At 42.6% G+C, this 17,023-nt stretch overlaps 1 protein-coding gene across 1 annotated transcript in view; it reads left to right on the top strand.

Moving 5' to 3' along the window:
* The window catches only part of ITGA1 (integrin subunit alpha 1), a 795,992-nt gene that overhangs the window by 451,181 nt on the left and 327,788 nt on the right, over positions 1–17,023 (top strand). The window lies entirely within an intron of this gene.

Here is a 17,023-nt window from a genome sequence, read left to right on the forward strand (position 1 = left end):
TGCCTAGGCAACTTTCAAAGGTATCTTTCAGCAGGTTTAAATTTCCACTAAAACTAAAACAGGTATTTAGTTTTCGCACCCTGAGTAGTAATTGTACAAGGACATCCTCCATTTTGTCTCAGAGTTTTACTTGCACGATGTAAGGGTTTTCATTCATTAGAGTCTTTGACAGGATTTAAGGGGCACTTCTGGTAAAAATATCCCAGAGAATACTCATCCATTGCACATTGGGATGCCCTGGGTGTGGAGTCCTCTTTAAAATCCTGAGGATCAGGACTTTTCATACTGGCTATGGCTAGCTTCTCAGCAGTTTCTCAGTCCGCCATGGCCACAGAAGCACAGGCTCACCAGACCCATGAAATGAGACACTTAAAGTGCATGGGTTTAATGATCTGTGGTAAAGGAACTTCAATAAAGTGTGAAGACAATTTCTAGTTTTGGTGATGTATGAGTATATGTTCATGATACATTCATTCTGTGTAACAGAGTGTGTGAAAGAGCACTGGAATGTTTGATGCTTGGATTTTGCTGAATCAAAAGATCTTCAGAGCATCATGAACTGCATTCCATCTGGCATAATACGTTTCTATAATAAGGACTCAATTTTGAACCCCCAAATCCAGTACTTAATTTGAGCCAGTGGTTACTGGTGAGACCCAACAGCTCTCATTTTTAAGGACTAGAGCTTACTTTTGCTAAAAATAAATCAAGCCTGGTTAAAAGGAAGAAAAATACAAATGAAGGAAAGAAAGAAGAAAAGAAAGACGGAAAAACAGAGACAACAGTACAAAGCAGGGAAGAATAAGAACCTTCAAGATTGAGGAAAGGAAACAGGAATACTTAGTCTTGGTATTTAGCACCTGTAGCTTCAGTATCACTGGCTGTGGGCTTCTGAACAAAACTTTGGGCCCTACAACTAATCTTTTAAAACTTGAGCTCTCCCCAAAGGTACCGACTGCCCATGAGAATCATAAAATAAGATTGTGACAACTTAAATGTGCTTGGTAAATGCCTACTCTGCTTAGTTTTGAGTAGCAAAGAAGCTGTACAGCCACACTGAATCCAAGCAGTTAGTGTCACCATAGATTGTTTAAGGGTTCTACCTACCAGAGACTTTTCCTAGCAAACTAGAGTGACATCAGCAACTCAAAGTGTTATCAGCTAATATGCTGTCTAGGGATGATGGACCCCTACTCCCGTACAATCTTTGACAAATATAGCTTTGTTCCTGAAGTGATGTTGTGTGTGATGGAATACAGCAACATTATTACAATGCAAATCATCTACCACAGTCGTAGTTGAATGGGGTTTCTGAAACACCAAAACACTTGCCTGAGCATAACTGTTCCCACAAGCAAATTATCAGTTACACAGTCCTAGATTACCAGTCAGCAAAGCAATATTGAATGATTATCATAGGTCCAAATCTTCTAACCTCAGTGTTTGTTAGAAATCCTTGCCTCCTATGGTATTCTGTGAGATCCCGTGTAACAAACTATCTCTTTAATGGATGAAGGACATTGTAGTAACAATCGACACTTTAAAGACCATTGGCTTAAAATACTTATTTGTGTGCTTAATAAATAAGTCATGACTAATGCCTTTGTAGTAAAGTATACAGATAAGACCTGTGGTGTCTGACATAATTTTACCAAAGGAACTGCTAGTTCCCATTGCCAATTGTAGCCTATTGTACTAGGCAGAGGCTTTCCCAGAAAGCAGTCATCAGGCATACAGTCAAGAAAGTACAAATATGTATAAATTGCATTTGGCAAAAACAATATGCAATCCCTCATAACAAGTGCTCTTTTAGTTCAAACCCAGACCCAAGCTTTGTCAGCGGTGCTCACCAACACTGCCTACAAGATTTATCACAGAGTAATATCTAACTACATTACTGCTCTTAGTATATGTTTTTGACAACTAATAAATCAGGCCCACAGACTTTGTCAAAACCTTTCCTAATAATCAGATCATACCCCGGCATCCGCTATACAAGTTTCCAATTAATCAATCAGGTGTATACCATTTATTATTCTCTGCTCACCATTCCACAATTCTGCTTACTGTACTGAAATCAATTTTCACACACCAGACACACAGACATAACATTAATACGTTGTATGCATTACAGTTGGCAAAACAATATACAACCTATTCTCAGAGGGCCTAAAAGGGTTATCACAAAGCATATCCTCTTCCCCTTGTTAGAGGAGGTAACAAACATTTAAACCATTGCTGACTATGTTAATCTGCAAGATCCAATGTAACAAAGTATTTGTCGACTCTACAGCCTTTAAGACAGTTTAATAACAGTCTACCCTTAAAGGCCTATTGCTTTTAACCCTTTTCTTTACATGAATTAAGTTAGGCCTACTGCCTTTATTATATCTTTTAATAATAACCCAATCAGACCCATGTGTCTGACATAACATATTCCAGTTAACCAATCAAGACTATAGTCTTTATCATTGGCTTGCCACAGTAGCCAAATGAGGCCTACTACACTGAGCATGACCATTCACGCACAGCATCCATTAGTCATATAGCTATACAATCAAACATTTGTATATAATTACAAATGACAAAACAAGATACACCTAAAATGCTTATCTCAAAGCAAATCATTTACATCCATGGTCTGCTAAAGGGAGTAACCAGCACCAAATTCCTTCACTATGTTGATGCGCAACTAACATGAAGAAGAGTCAATTCACGGGAAAGGGAGAAACGCTGTGTTCAAATAATCAGCCAAATCCATTAAATAAAACTGTGCACAACTAGGTTTCTTCCAGTTCTCAGTTTATAGATCTATTTAAATGGCAAACTAATCATTACAGAAAGTAAAATATTATAATTAGATACCAAATTCATTAATAAATGTAATAAAAATATGTGTCTTTAGGACATTTAGGGCCTTATTACAACCAACCGCCGTGCGGCCGCACTCCTGCCATGCCCATTCTGATATCCCAGCTGGGCTAGCGGGCGGAAACAGGCCCGCCAGTCCAGTGGGGATGTGGGCCGCAACATGGGAGCCGGCTCCAAATGGTGTTGCGGCTGTGCGACGGGTGCAGACAGTGAAAAGCAGTGTGGAGCTGTGCCTGGGGGGGCAGTGTAGGGGCCCCCAGGGGCCCCGCGACTCCCCTTCCTGCCAGCACAGGCTGGCGGGAAGGGGACTCGTAATCCCCTGGGCAGCGCTGCAAGCAGCACTGCCCTGGCGGATTACAACCGCCGGGGCCACCGTGGCGGAAAATCGCTTGTCCCGGCGGTGCGACCGCGGCGCTTCCGCTGCGGTCGAAATAGGCAAGATTGCACCAACAGCCTCTTGGCGCTGCAATCGCCAAAACAACCCTGGCGATCTTTGACCACCTGGGTTGTAATGAGGGCCTAAGTATATGACTATAGTAAATTAATAATAACAAGACTTATACAAAAAGACCACACAGAATCTAGACCTTTCTAGTACAACAGCAAAATTAATTTATTAACTTCTGCCTAAATAGCTTATCTTTTATATCCTTGCAAACAATTTTAATCTCATATCATGCCATTAGATAGAAAGGCAGAACTAACATGTTGCTTGCACAGTAAATCAATCAAACCAGCTTCCCAAAACACTTACTTGCAAACGATTTTCCTTGGACAGAACCATGAGAAACACTAGGTAATACAATGGACTGTTTTGGACCACGAAGATAGCAATGGAGGTTTAACTCATAACCCTTTTCATCTAGGCCGAAGAAGCAAAGGAAACAATATTACTTTGCATGTACAGAGAAAGACCATAGCTGTATCTGTGGATGACTAGCAATTATTTTCTGAGAAGCAAATAAAATACTTGTGCACAACATTTAAACATTGACTTTTCAAAGGGTGGGCTGGTGTTACGTTAACCGAACTAAACCTATGTTAAGTATTATTTTTCATAAAAAAATTAATTTCCACACCTACTAAGGTAATATCTGAGATCCAAAGTACTAAAATACGTTTCTACACCCTTTAACATAGTTTAATAACAGTCCACTCTTAAAGCCCCATTGGCTTTAATATATTATTTTCACACAAACACATCAGCTTATTACCTTTTGATGTTAAACAGATCTAGCGTCTGGCATAACTTTTACCAGCGACCCAATCCGATATATAGCATTTATCCATGGCTTCTCACGAAAACCAACTATGGCCTACTGTAATGAGCACATATATTATCTACAAAACAACCATCAGGCATACAGTAATAAAATTACATTAATTACAAACTGTATGCAACCCCCTCTTAAGGGGGCCTAATAGAGATGATTACAGTGCAAGTCTTCTACTCTTCATGGTTTGTGTGAGGGGATCACAACAACATAACTCTTATGCCCTCATTCAAGTTAATGACTACAATCCAAACCCTGAGCAAAAACATTCTCACAGGGATTGGAAATACAAGTGTGTGATAATTATCACACAATTGCAGTTTCCCTGGTAAATTCCAGTAGGTCAAACCTGCAGAAATTTATCAGGTGAAAAGGACCAGGTAAAAAGACAAAACATGCAGATTTTAGTGTGTTAGAAATCGATTCTGCATGTTATGTTCCTCCTTCCTTTTAAAAACTCAGAACAGGAGTTATTTACCACGTGTTTTAAAGTTCTCACCCTGGGGAAATACCCCACCCTATTCTGACAAACCAGAAATTAGGGCTTTGTTTCTATGATAATTTGTGAGGTTCTATGTAAGAATATATCTGTCTACAGGCTTTAACACAATGTAATAATAATCATCCCTTAAAGGCCTTTTGTATATAACGTGCTTTTAACAACAGATTTCAGGCTTACTGCCTTTACCATAAAATTTCATATTAAACAGATCAGACCTGTGGCACAGGCACTGTCATACCTTTTCCAACCGAAACAATCAGGCTTATAAACTTCATAATTGGCTTGTCAACATGACAAACTTAGGCCCATATTTATACTTTTTTAGCGCCGCATTTGCACCGTTTTTTGATGCAAAAATGGCGCAGGCTTACAAAACACAATTATATTTTGCAAGTTTGCGCCACATTTGCCTAAAAAAATGACGCAAATGCGGTCCTAAAAAAGTATAAATATGGGCCTTAGTCCTACTGTATTTTGTTTAAGATTTCCCACAAGGCAATAAAAAGGGAAATACCAGCAAATGTTTAATTGAGGGTCATGCATATTGTAGGAAATCTACCTTTTCTGGATGTCAACCCAGATTTATAGCCTTTTAATAGGCATTATTTTTGATGGTTTTAGAATCCTGCACGCATCCCCCTCCTAACCTGGAATAAGGTGTCTGTGCACTCTCTTTAAACATGTTTACATTGGTTTATTCCTGATTCACACCATTAACATCCTTGTAAGGACCTAGTGGGTTGTGTACAATGGGCAACCGGGGCCTGAAAGTTAAATGCCACTTCTGGACTGCAGCATCTATTATGCCATCCAGTGCAGTGGCATTGCAAATATGACTACAGGTCTACCCTGTGCAACCTGACTACTGTAGTGTAAAACCCACAGTACTACTTGTCAAAATAACCCTTTTTGACAGGTAAAGACCTTCCTTTAAAATATTAATGTCACCCCATGTAGCCTTTGTAGCCCACAAGGTACAGTGTAGGTTATTTAAAAGCAGGACAGGATGAGGTGAATATTACTATGACTGCAGAAATTAGGTTACTGTTTCAGGGGTGTGAAATCCTTCTCAAGCAGCAATCGCACTTCTTATCAGGGTGAAGTGAAATCTAAACCCTAAATTAACCTGTGCTCAACCCTCTGATAGCTTGGCGCAGAGTAGTCATGGGTTTTTTTTTTTTTAACTTTATTTATCAGTTTCATGTTAACTACGTTTGCAGCATTAAAACAGTAATCACATTATACAGTGTTGGACTTTTTTCGTTTTGCAGGATCATCCCCAATCGTTTTGTCTCCTGCCTCCTATTTTTTCTGACATGTTTTTGTTGGCTTTTGAACTCTGAGCACTTTACCATTACTAACTAGGGCTAAAGTGCATATGCTCTCTTTGTAAATTGTACTGATGATTGGTTTTTCCGTGACTGGCATATCTTATTTACTGGTAAGTCCCTAGTACAGTGCACTAGAGGTGCCCAGTGCCTGCAAATCAAATGCTACTAGTGGGCCTGCAGCACTGGTTGTGCCACCCACATTAGTAGCCCTGTAAACATGGCTCAGACCTGCCACTGCAGTGTCTGTGTGTGCAGTTTTAAACTGCCAATTCGACTTGGCAAGTTTACCCATTTGCCAGGCCTTAACCTTCCCTTTTCTTACATGTAAGACACCCCTAAGGTAGGACCTAGGTAGCGCCATGGGCAGGGTGCAGTGTATGGTTAAGGTAGGACATATACTAATGTGTTTTATATGTCCTGACAGTTAAAATACTGCCAAATTCAGTTTTCACTGTTGCGAGGCCTATCTCTCTCATAGGTTAACATGGGGGCTGCCTTTAAAAATGATTAAAGTGTAGATTCTTTTTGGGAGCAGATAGCCATGTGGTGTTTGGGGTCTCTGAACTCAGAATTTAAAAATTCATCTTTTAGTAAAGTTGGTTTTGAGATTGTATGTTTGAAAATGCAACTTTTAGAAATTAGGCATTTTCTTGCTTAAACCATTCTGTGACTCTAACTGTATGGGGATTCCCTGTCTGGGTTAGTTTTACAGAGTTGAGGCTCCTGGAGCACTGGCACGGATCCTGTCCCTCTTGGCCACCCCCCTGGAGTCAGACTGTCCCCCAGGGCCACCTGCTCTAAGTTCAGCCAGCTACAGCCATCTAATCACTTGACTGTGTGTGTACAATGCTCCCTCAACGTCCCCCAGAGGGGCCAGAGTATTCTACAGTCGAAGGGGTTGGGAGAATGCTCATTTGATCCCCACAGTGTCCCAGGGCACCAGCTGCAATGTCACATGTGATGCTAGCTGAGCCTCCGCAGCCCTTACCCAGAAACAGGCCTCCACCTTCTGGGCCATGTTGAGCAACACGGCAGACCCCCTAGCCTCTGCTCACCAGCCACCAGCTGTCTGCTTTATCCTGCAGCAGTTGAATCCCAGCTCCAGTGCCACGCCACACCCATCAAGTCCTCCTGTTGTCACTCGCAGGGGACCACCTCTGCTTCATCAGAGCAGGCCATCCAGCCACACCAGACTGCAGCACCAATGGCAGGAACAGCCGGCTGCTCCATGAGCCCCACTTGGTGCCATTTGTGCCCTGTAAACTACTGCACCTTTGGAGGGTTGTTTCAGCCCCTGTGCAGCTCACAAGGCAGCATGATTCTGCAGTATTCATTGGAGTGAATGAGCTGGGAACCCGGGAGCTTGCGTCCTGTTGGGCATTTTACTTGGCCACTCCCCCTGAGCAGTCAGGCTTAACTCAGAGGCAATGTATAAGGTATTTGTGTAACACTTCAAACAGTAACACAATGAAAACACACCAAAAAAGGATCCCACAACAGATTAGGAAATAGAGTATTTTTTAAATAAATAAAACAAGATAAGATCAGCAAAAATCCAATTGGTTGAACCATAAGTATTCAATTTTAAAGATTTTAGTAGAAATACCGGTAAAAGGCATAATGCAGCAACTGTGGACATCTGGTTGCACCGGATTAGTACAAAGTCACATGTTCAGGACAACTACAATGAAGACCAGGCCAGCTACATGGACCCAATTAGGCCCACTGAACAAAGTACCTTAAATCCTGGTTTGCAGAACGTTGCGAGGATCCACATCTAAGATGTGTTGCGCAGCTGAAGCGATGCGTCAGTTCCAAGATGCAGGAAGGCTGCAGTGAAAAGTCCCGTGGCATCATTGAGGATCCTGTCAACAAGGGCTTGAGATGCAAAGTCCAGCGTCGAGGATGAGCCACACAGTCGAGACAATGCATCGGTTCAGACAAGCTAAAAGGCTGGGGTGCAGAGTCTGTTGTCGTCATTGAGGATGCCGTTGATGATGGGTGCGAAGTCTGTGCCAAGGATGCATTGGGCAGAGGTGGTTCTGATGGGCTACAATGCAATGTCTTTGCGATGAGTTCAATCTATGCAGGAGCGGCGATGCATTGGTTCTGCTTTGGTTTGCAACATGTAGCAGAGGAGATGCATCGGTTCCCTTGGCTCCACAGAGGCCGACAGAGCACCTTAAGCCAACTTCCAAGGGTCCAGGTCTGAGGTGGCACCACTTGGCAGGGTAGGCTCACAGATGGAAGAATCCAGGTGCAGGTGCAAGGTTGTTTGACACATGTTATATCCCTGAGGCTTCAGAACACTAGGTTGTCCAACTAGCCCTTAGAGTCATCTAGGGTTCTGGGTTCAGATGTAGATGTAGTCCTTCTCACCTAGGCAAAAGGGCAGCATACAGCAGGTCAGAAAGGCAGCAGTCCTTCAGAGTAGCAGTCTAGTAGAGTGGAGGTCCTTTCAGCAGCACAGCAGTCCTTCATCCTGGCAGTGTATCTACTGGTCCAGAAGTGTACTGAAGAGTTGGTGTCTGATGTCCAATATTTGTACCCTGGTAACCTTCATCTGGGAGAAGCTTTTAGAACTCCCTTTGAATTCTCCAGGCATCCTGCAATTCCAGTCCAGGCTCCAGACTAACTAGAGAGGGTATGCAGTCCTTTGTGTGGAGGCAGGGCATAGCCTATTCAAGTGTAAGTAGGGCTGTGCTCAACTTCACCCTCCCATCCTGCCAGTGATGGCCAGTCCAGGCACACCTTATCTCTCTATTGTGTGTGACTGTCTAGGAGGAATACACAAAGCCCAGCTGTCGGCTACATCCAGTCCTATGACCCAGAGGCAGGCTACAGGCACTACATGGCTAAGACAGGGAAATGAAACCACTTTAGTAGGGAATTACAAGTAAATTAAATATGCCGATTGGGTGTAAGCCTTTTCTATCGTGTTTAGAGGAGAGAACATAAGTACTTTAGCATTGGTTAGCAGTGGCAAAGTGCACAGAGTCCACAGGCCAGCAAAAACGAAGTCAGCAAAATGTGGAGGGTAAGGGCAAAATGTTTGAGGGTGACCCTTCAGAGAGTGCTGGGTCTAGCAATGTCCCTACAGTGACAAGTGATAAGGACCTAAAATATATTTTCACTGTAGCAGGTCTAGCTGCCCTATTTTGAAAATCAGAGTACAGCTTAAAATAAATTACCTTTCCCCTCCTGGAAATTCCTAGAAGCTAACTTACATTCTCTCTCCAGCAGCTCTCGGCCTGTGTTAAGTCCAGGAAGAGGTTAAAATATCTCCCAGGAACACACAAAAGTCTGAACTGAATGAACAGAGATGACTTCTTTGAGCGCAATAGAATAAGCAGGGTGGGGGCTGTGGGCATTTTGTTAAATCCACAAAGCCAAATCCTGTCTGATACGTCTGTTGAGCTACTTGCAACACTTTGGCACACTTGAAACAGTGAGAGCTGGATGCCAGGACAGACTCCTGTCTCTGGATTTGTTGTCAGTAGAGTGCCTGTCTCAAACTGGAGGACACTAGTGATTACCATAGTGCACTCCCCTACATACCCATAACTCTAAGAACTCAAGTATAGAGTGACAAAAGGCTCTTGCCATCTTGAAAATGCCCTAATGTACTGTATTTTGGGTCTGTTTGTAGTAAGGCAAACATGAACTACTAAAAAGGTTGGAGTGTTGCCCCCTGAAATGTTTATCACATTAGTTAAGGGGTGCCCAGGAGTCAGAGCACACACTAGCTGGCACCTGGCATAAAAGTGGCACACCAAGACACCTGGACAGAATGCTTTCTGGACCTGTGGAATAACATAAGTAGACTGACCCTGCTGTCTGCCACCTGAGAGAAGCCATTAAGGACTGGACCTGCTCCCCATATGCCCAAGACAGGGAACTTTACTCCAAGGGTCATCTGCCTGACCCTTCTGTGGCTACAGATACACATCAAGCTGCAAGAGGCCTTTTCCCTGAAGTAGCGAGCTGAACAGTAGCAAATGGACTCAGATGGAACTTGCTGATGGAATCTGCTGGAGTGAGTCCTGGGCCATAAATGCAGCCCATGAGGCAATGAGAACCTTGGAAGCAACACAGAGGAGCTGCTCTAGAAACACTGAAATGTTGGTACTCAAAGACTAAGGGCCTGTAATAGTTATTGACCAATGGCTTGCAGTTCTGCCATGGGAAAGTAGTAAATTACTGCATCCCTGTGACTGAGGGACCACTCGTCAAACTTATAAATGACCACCAAGCAGCCAGTCATCTATAAAGCATTATAAAGCATTATCAAGAACCACTGTGAGTATTTTCCAAAGGTGGATCGACCACTATTTGCATTTTACTGTCCCTGTCCGCCAGAGCTTGCCTATTGTTGATGGATAGTAAAACAAATGGCTACATGTCCACCCATCCTGATTAGTTGGGTGTACATTTAGCCATTTCTCCGAAGACTCTTCCTCCGTCAGGCCATTGGAGAGGTTTGGCTATGGTTGTGACAAAGTAGTCACTTTATATAGTCAATCTTAAAGTTTGCCTATATTTCAATCGGGTGGGAGGACCTTCATGTTGGCAGTATGTATACTCTGTTACTGTTGTTATGTCTCTGGTTCCCCTACTGAATGTTTCCATTTTGTCTATATTACTGATTTGATATAACATAAATGCTTTACATGTTGTTCTAAGTTAAGAGTGCCATAGCACCAGGTGGTTAAGCTCATGTTAATTTATAGACTTTGAGAGTTTCACACTGACAAGAGTTATGTTTATTACTTGAAGATCGGCAGTCACCCACCCCACATAATATTCCAATGTTGTAGAAATGGGGTCTTTGGTTGACAGTTAGGTTACCCCATGTTCCAGCAAGGACCCTCACTCTAGTCACAGTAAAAGAGAAACACCCTCAGCTAACCCCTGCTTACCCCCCTTGGTTGCTTGGCAGAGCAGGAGACTTAACTTCAGAGTGCTTGGTGTAAAGTATTTGTACCAACACACACAGTAACTTAATGAAAACACTACAAAATGACACAACACCAGTTTAGAATAATAGGAAATATTTATCTAAACAAAACAAGACCAAAACGACAAAAATCCGACATACACAAGTCAAGTTATGAATGTTTAAAGATTAAACTAAAAAATAGGGCTTAGAAACACAAAATGCTTCGATGAGGTGTTAACACGGTGTCATGACGGAGTCGTTCCCAACAAGCCGACACCAGCAGTGCCGGACACGGAGTCGCATAGACCCCCAAGTACAGTACCTTTGGTGAAGAGTGAAAACAAGCCTATGCATGAAGTCGGGGATCGCGGTGTCCGTGCGAAACGTTCAATCCGTGCACTTCGAGCTGCGCCGGTCACGCCGTGGTGCGGCGACTTCCACGGAGTCGCAGACTTCATTGGGGCTGCAGCGGCATCAGGCCTGCGAAGGTTGTGGCGTTCCGGCGAAGATCACGGAGTCGGTTGCAGGCGGCGTCACCAGATTCAGCAGCAGCATCGGTCCAAAGTCATCAGAAGTCGATTTCCTTGGACTTCCACCAGCTTTCCATTTAAGGGCCCAGGGACTGGATGGGGCACCACTTGTCAGAGCAGGAGTCTCTCCAGAGACTCCAGGTGCTGGCAGATAGAAGTCTTTGCTGTCCCTGAGACTTCAAACAACAGGAGGCAAGCTCTAAATCAAGCCCTTGGAGATTTCTTCACAAGATGCAAGGCACACAAAGTCCAGTCTTTGCCCTCTTACTCTGGCAGAAGCAGCAACTTCAGCATAGCTCCACAAAGCACAGTCACAGGCAGGGCAGCACTTCTCCTCAGCTCTTCAGCTCTTCTCCCGGCAGAGGTTCCTCTTGTTTCCAGAAGTGTTTCAAAGTCTGTCGTTTTGGGTGCCCTTCTTATACCCAATTTCTCCTTTGAAGTAGGCCTAATTCAAAGTAAAGTCTCTTTTGAATGTGAAATCCTGCCTTGCCCAGACCAGGCCCCAGACACTCATCAGGGGGCCTGGAGACTGCATTGTGTGAGGACAGGCACAGCCCTTTCAGGTATAAGTGACCACTCCTCCCCTCCCTCCTAGTACAGATGGCTCGTCAGGAAATGCAGACTACACCCCAGCTCCCTTTGTGTCACTGTCTAGTGTGAGGTGCAACCAGCCCAACTGTCAAACTGACCCAGACAGGGAATCCACAAACCGGCAGAGTCACAGAAATGGTATAAGCAAGAAAATGCTCACTTTCTAAAAGTGGCATTTTCAAACACACAATCTCAAAATCAACTTTACTAAAAGATGTATTTTTAAATTGTGATCTCAGAGATCCCAAACTCCACATGTCCATCCACTCCCAAAGGGCATCTACACTTTAATCAGATTTAAAGGTAGCCCCCATGTTACCCTATGTGAGGGACAGGCCTTGCAACAGTGAAAAGCGAATTTAGCAATATTTCACTATCAGGACATATAAAACACATTACTATACCCTGCCCTTGGAGCTACCTAGGGCCTACCTTAGGGGTGTCTGACATGTAAGAAAAGGGAATGTTTAGGCCTGGCAAGTGGGCACAAATGCCAAGTCGAATTTACAGTTAAAACTGCACACACACACACTGCAATGGGAGGTCTAAGACATGATTACAGACTTGCTTATGTGGGTGGCACAACCTGTGTTGCAGGCCCACTAGTAGCATTTGATTTACAGGCCCTGGGCACCTCTAATGCACTTTACTAGGGACTTACTAGTAAAACAAATATGCCAATCATGGGTAAACCAATCAACAATACAATATACACAGAGAGCATTTGCACGTTAGCACTGGTTAGCAGTGGTAAAGTGCTCAGAGTTCAAAAGCCAACAGCAACAGGTCAGAAAAAATAGGAGGCAGGAAGCAAAAAAGATTGGGGATGACCCTGCATAAGCAAAAAAATCCAACAAATGTCTTACACATATTCTTTATAGGCTAAATGTTGCAGAGAAGAACAACTCATGGGCAGGACATCAGCCTGTATCTCTGTACTGCTTTTTTGGTGATCACCTAGTATCTGGCAACAGCTGCACTGTCTAATCATTCTGCAACCCACCCCTATCATCTTCGTCAGTATGCTAGCCCCAGTGCAAAAACAATACCTGCTGTCTTGGCATCCTTCCCCACCACACTCAATACTATCCGTCTCAATTCCATTATTTTAAAAGCCTGTACCTGGCAACATGCAGCTTTCCACACAAGCCAAACTGACTTTCTCCCATTGCCCGTTCCAGAAAGAAAACACATCAATTCCTAATGCCCTACCTCACCCCCCCATCACCCCTGAGAATTACCTCAACCGCCCAACCTTTCAATGAGAGCAGATATCAGGCATCATAGTGAAAGTACTTGTTCAAAGAAGCTGGTCAGGGTCAGCCTGCATTGCCCAGTCAGCCTGAGGTCTGTGCATGTTGTTTTTGATACAAGGAAGTCATCAATTTTACCTTGCTTCAAAACCCCGTTTGCAATAATGGCATGCAACATATGTATTCCACTGGAAGCCATTATCCTGAATACTGCTATTATGCCACATCAGACTAAAGCAGAAGTTACTTTTGACTGCTGTGGTGTAAGCAGAGGAGGCTCTCAGTTCCACCCCTCTTCCTTAGCTTTACCCAGGTCTTCAGAGACCCAAGCAAAGCGGTGGAATGACAGATGAGTCTGCCATCTTCTTGCCTCTGTTCAGTCTCTGCAGACTCAAGGGAAGCAGAAAATGACAGTGGCATGGGGGAAGCAAAACATTACCTGCTCCACTTGTGCTGCTACAGAGGTCAGGTGGTGGTTCTGCTGCAGTCCTGCCTGCAGCTACTGCAGCTTCTGACAGAGTTCATTGTCTCTGGTCCTGGAATTGTCAGGTCCAGAGTTTGTGGACCCAATAGTTCCAGCCCCTCAGACTCTTTATAATTATAGGTGGTGGAATCCACATTGAGTTTTAAGGTGGTTAAAATTCCTTCTCTTGTAAACAACAGCTAAATATATCTTTTCAAATACTTGGGAGAGAAGATGGCAATGAATAGGGTAATTGTAGGGGGTGGCTGGACACCTGCTGTTTTCTTTTCTTTTGTTTACCATTTTGATGGAGAGATTGCAGAAGGTGTTAGTGGATGGTGGCAGGATATCAGTTAGTTTTTTCTAATACTGGGGCAGACATTTTGAGGATGAGTGAGGAATAAAAGAGACTAAGAGAGATCAGAGTAGGAAGAGAGCCTAAGAGAGAGCAGAGTAGGGAAAGGCAAGGTATTTTGTGTGTGGCTACCTAATGATATCTCTCCCATGAATAGCTCTTCAAGAAAATCAACTTAAAGGGGGTGCTATTTGGGGGCATTGTAGATGGGTAATGATCAGTAACATAAGAGTTTCCACCTTGGGGTTGCAAGTGACAACAGAGAACTTGAGTTTCTAGTTGTAGTTTTAATGTCTCTTTCAATCAATCAATCAATCAATCAGTAGATTCATAGAAAACCTCTTGTCACAGAAGAGGGCATCTATGTGCTGGCAGGGTCCGGCTGATTAGTTGAATAGCCAGGTTGTTCAAAATAGCCCTTTCTGCAGGGTCATTCCCAAATGTTCTGCCTTCATCCCCCTATTTTTCTGAACCTGTTTTTGTTGGTTTTAGGACTCTGGGCACTTTACTACTGTGAAACAGTGCTAAGGTGCATGTGATCTGTCCTCTAAAAATAGTATCATTGTCTTAACCACAATTGGCATATTTAATTTACTTGTAAGTCCCTAGTGAAGTATACTACATGTATCCAGGGCATGTAAAGTAAATGCTACTAGTAGACCTGCAGCACTGATTGTGTCACCCACGACTGCAGCTCTTTAAACATGACTCACGCCTGCCTCTGCAGGGCACCTGTGTTCAGTTTTAAACTTCCATTTCAGCCTGGTAAGTGCACCCACTTGCCAGGCCTAAACCTTCCGATTTATTAAAAGTATGTCCCCCCTAAGGTAGGCCCTAACTAGCCCCAAGGACAGGGTGCAGTGTATTTAAAAGGTTGGACATGCATGTTGAAGTTTAACATGCTCATGTAGTGATAAACTGCTAAATTTACTTTTCACTATTGTAAGGCCTATCTCTCCCATAGGATAACATTGGGATTGCCATAAATCATCTTTTAAGTGTAACTCCCAATTGGGAAAAGATAGAAATGTGGAGTTTGGTGTCTCTGGACCCACAATTTAAAATCACAACTTATGGTAAAGTAGAATTTTAAATTGTAAGTCTGAAAATGCTAATTTTAGAAAGTTAAAAACACACAGGACAAACCAGTACTCCCCCAGGAACTGCGTACAAACAATATGCAAAAATGTTCCTAGAGGAAATATTTAGCTGCAATTTGTATAAAAATCACATTGGTTAGAAGGATACACTCTCCAATACATGGAACATAAACACCCGTACACCCATACTGTTCAATTGAACTGTATTGGCAACAGATAAAATTTCAACAAATTACGTATATACATGAATGTATATCCAGTAATCTTCAGCACTGTACATGTCCCCCCTTTTTATTTACATCACACTATGTCATTATATGCATTCTTATTTGGGTACCCAGGGAGGGGCTGTAAGCCACCTCTCCACAAAAAAGAAATCAAGTAATTTACAGTCCAACCCAAGTGATATCTTGGTTTTCCATCACAGCGTGTCAATGAGGAGTAATTGTCAACATTTCGGTCTGTGATGGTACTCAGGGGTCCATCAGACCATCTTCAGCACTCAGTGTTAAGAATGGACACATAAATACAGTCATACCTATATACATAAAAAGTAGAGTTGAGACAGTACATAATCAGGACCAAAGCACACCTTGTGTACCACCTGTTAAACCCCAAAACACCCAAAAAACTAAATGTACATCTTAATTTTTCCAAAGCTCGAAATGAAGCCTCATCCTCTTTAAATAATAATAAGGATATAGTAATAAAGGCCAGTTAATACGGGAGGAAGAATCATGTCTCAGAATAGAACAGATTATGAGGAGGAAGTATTTAGACAATTGCTCAATCCTTTACATTACATGAAATTGAAAAAGTATCTAACCTCATCTATCAGAAAATTAATTCTGGAAGTGATGAATGGGGGCCTGAAAGGGGGGTGGCTAAGCAAAACAGAACAGACTATCAATACAAAGATGATTATGTTATACAACCTCTTTCTATTCTACCTAAAATCCATAAAGATACTAAGAAGCCTCCGGATAGACCCATTGTGGTCGACTGCCAGTCAGCTGAATATGTGGATTTTTTATCAAACCTTTTGTACCTTTGACAAGGTTGTATACAAGGGACATTTTAACAGTATTCACCCAGATAGAAGGGTTACAATTCAACTGTGACAGTCTTGTAACTATGGAAACACAGAGTTTATACACTAACCTCCCTCAGTCTGAGGCACTAGAAGTGATCACAACCACTTTAGATTCTAGACCCAGACCCCATAATGTTCCCACAGATTTCACTATGAGATGTGCTCAGATTGCATTGGAACAGAATTACGTCCTGTTTAATTATGATTTTTTTCCTAAATCAAGGGGGTAGCTATGGGAGCCACTTTCACACTAGACATTGCAAATCTATATGTGGCCACATTTGAGGAGCAAATTGTTTTCAATTAGATCATTCCCTATGGGATGAACATTACCAAATAGCTCCACAACACTGATGATATTTTATTCATCTGGCATTGTTCCTTAACAGATGTCTTTCAGTTCCATGAATGAATTAATAATCAAAATACCAACTTGAAAGTTACCTTGGAACACAACATCCACTCTATCAATTTCCTGGACCTTAAAATTACAGCAGATGAGGGACAACTTTATGTGGGCTTGCACACTAAATCAACTGCCAGAAATACCTTACTCAAATAAAATAGTAATCATCCCAGGAATTCAAGGGCCTTTGGGCAGTTCTTAAGGATCAAACATAATTGTACTAAGAAGGAAAATGAGTTTCTTGAAGTAAAGATCCTAATGTCTAAACTAATTAGGATGAGTTACCCCTATAGATTTGCTAAGAGATCATTGAAA

The sequence above is a fragment of the Pleurodeles waltl genome, chromosome 1_1 (assembly GCF_031143425.1).
Source record: "Pleurodeles waltl isolate 20211129_DDA chromosome 1_1, aPleWal1.hap1.20221129, whole genome shotgun sequence".
Classification (NCBI taxonomy): Eukaryota; Metazoa; Chordata; class Amphibia; order Caudata; family Salamandridae; genus Pleurodeles; species Pleurodeles waltl.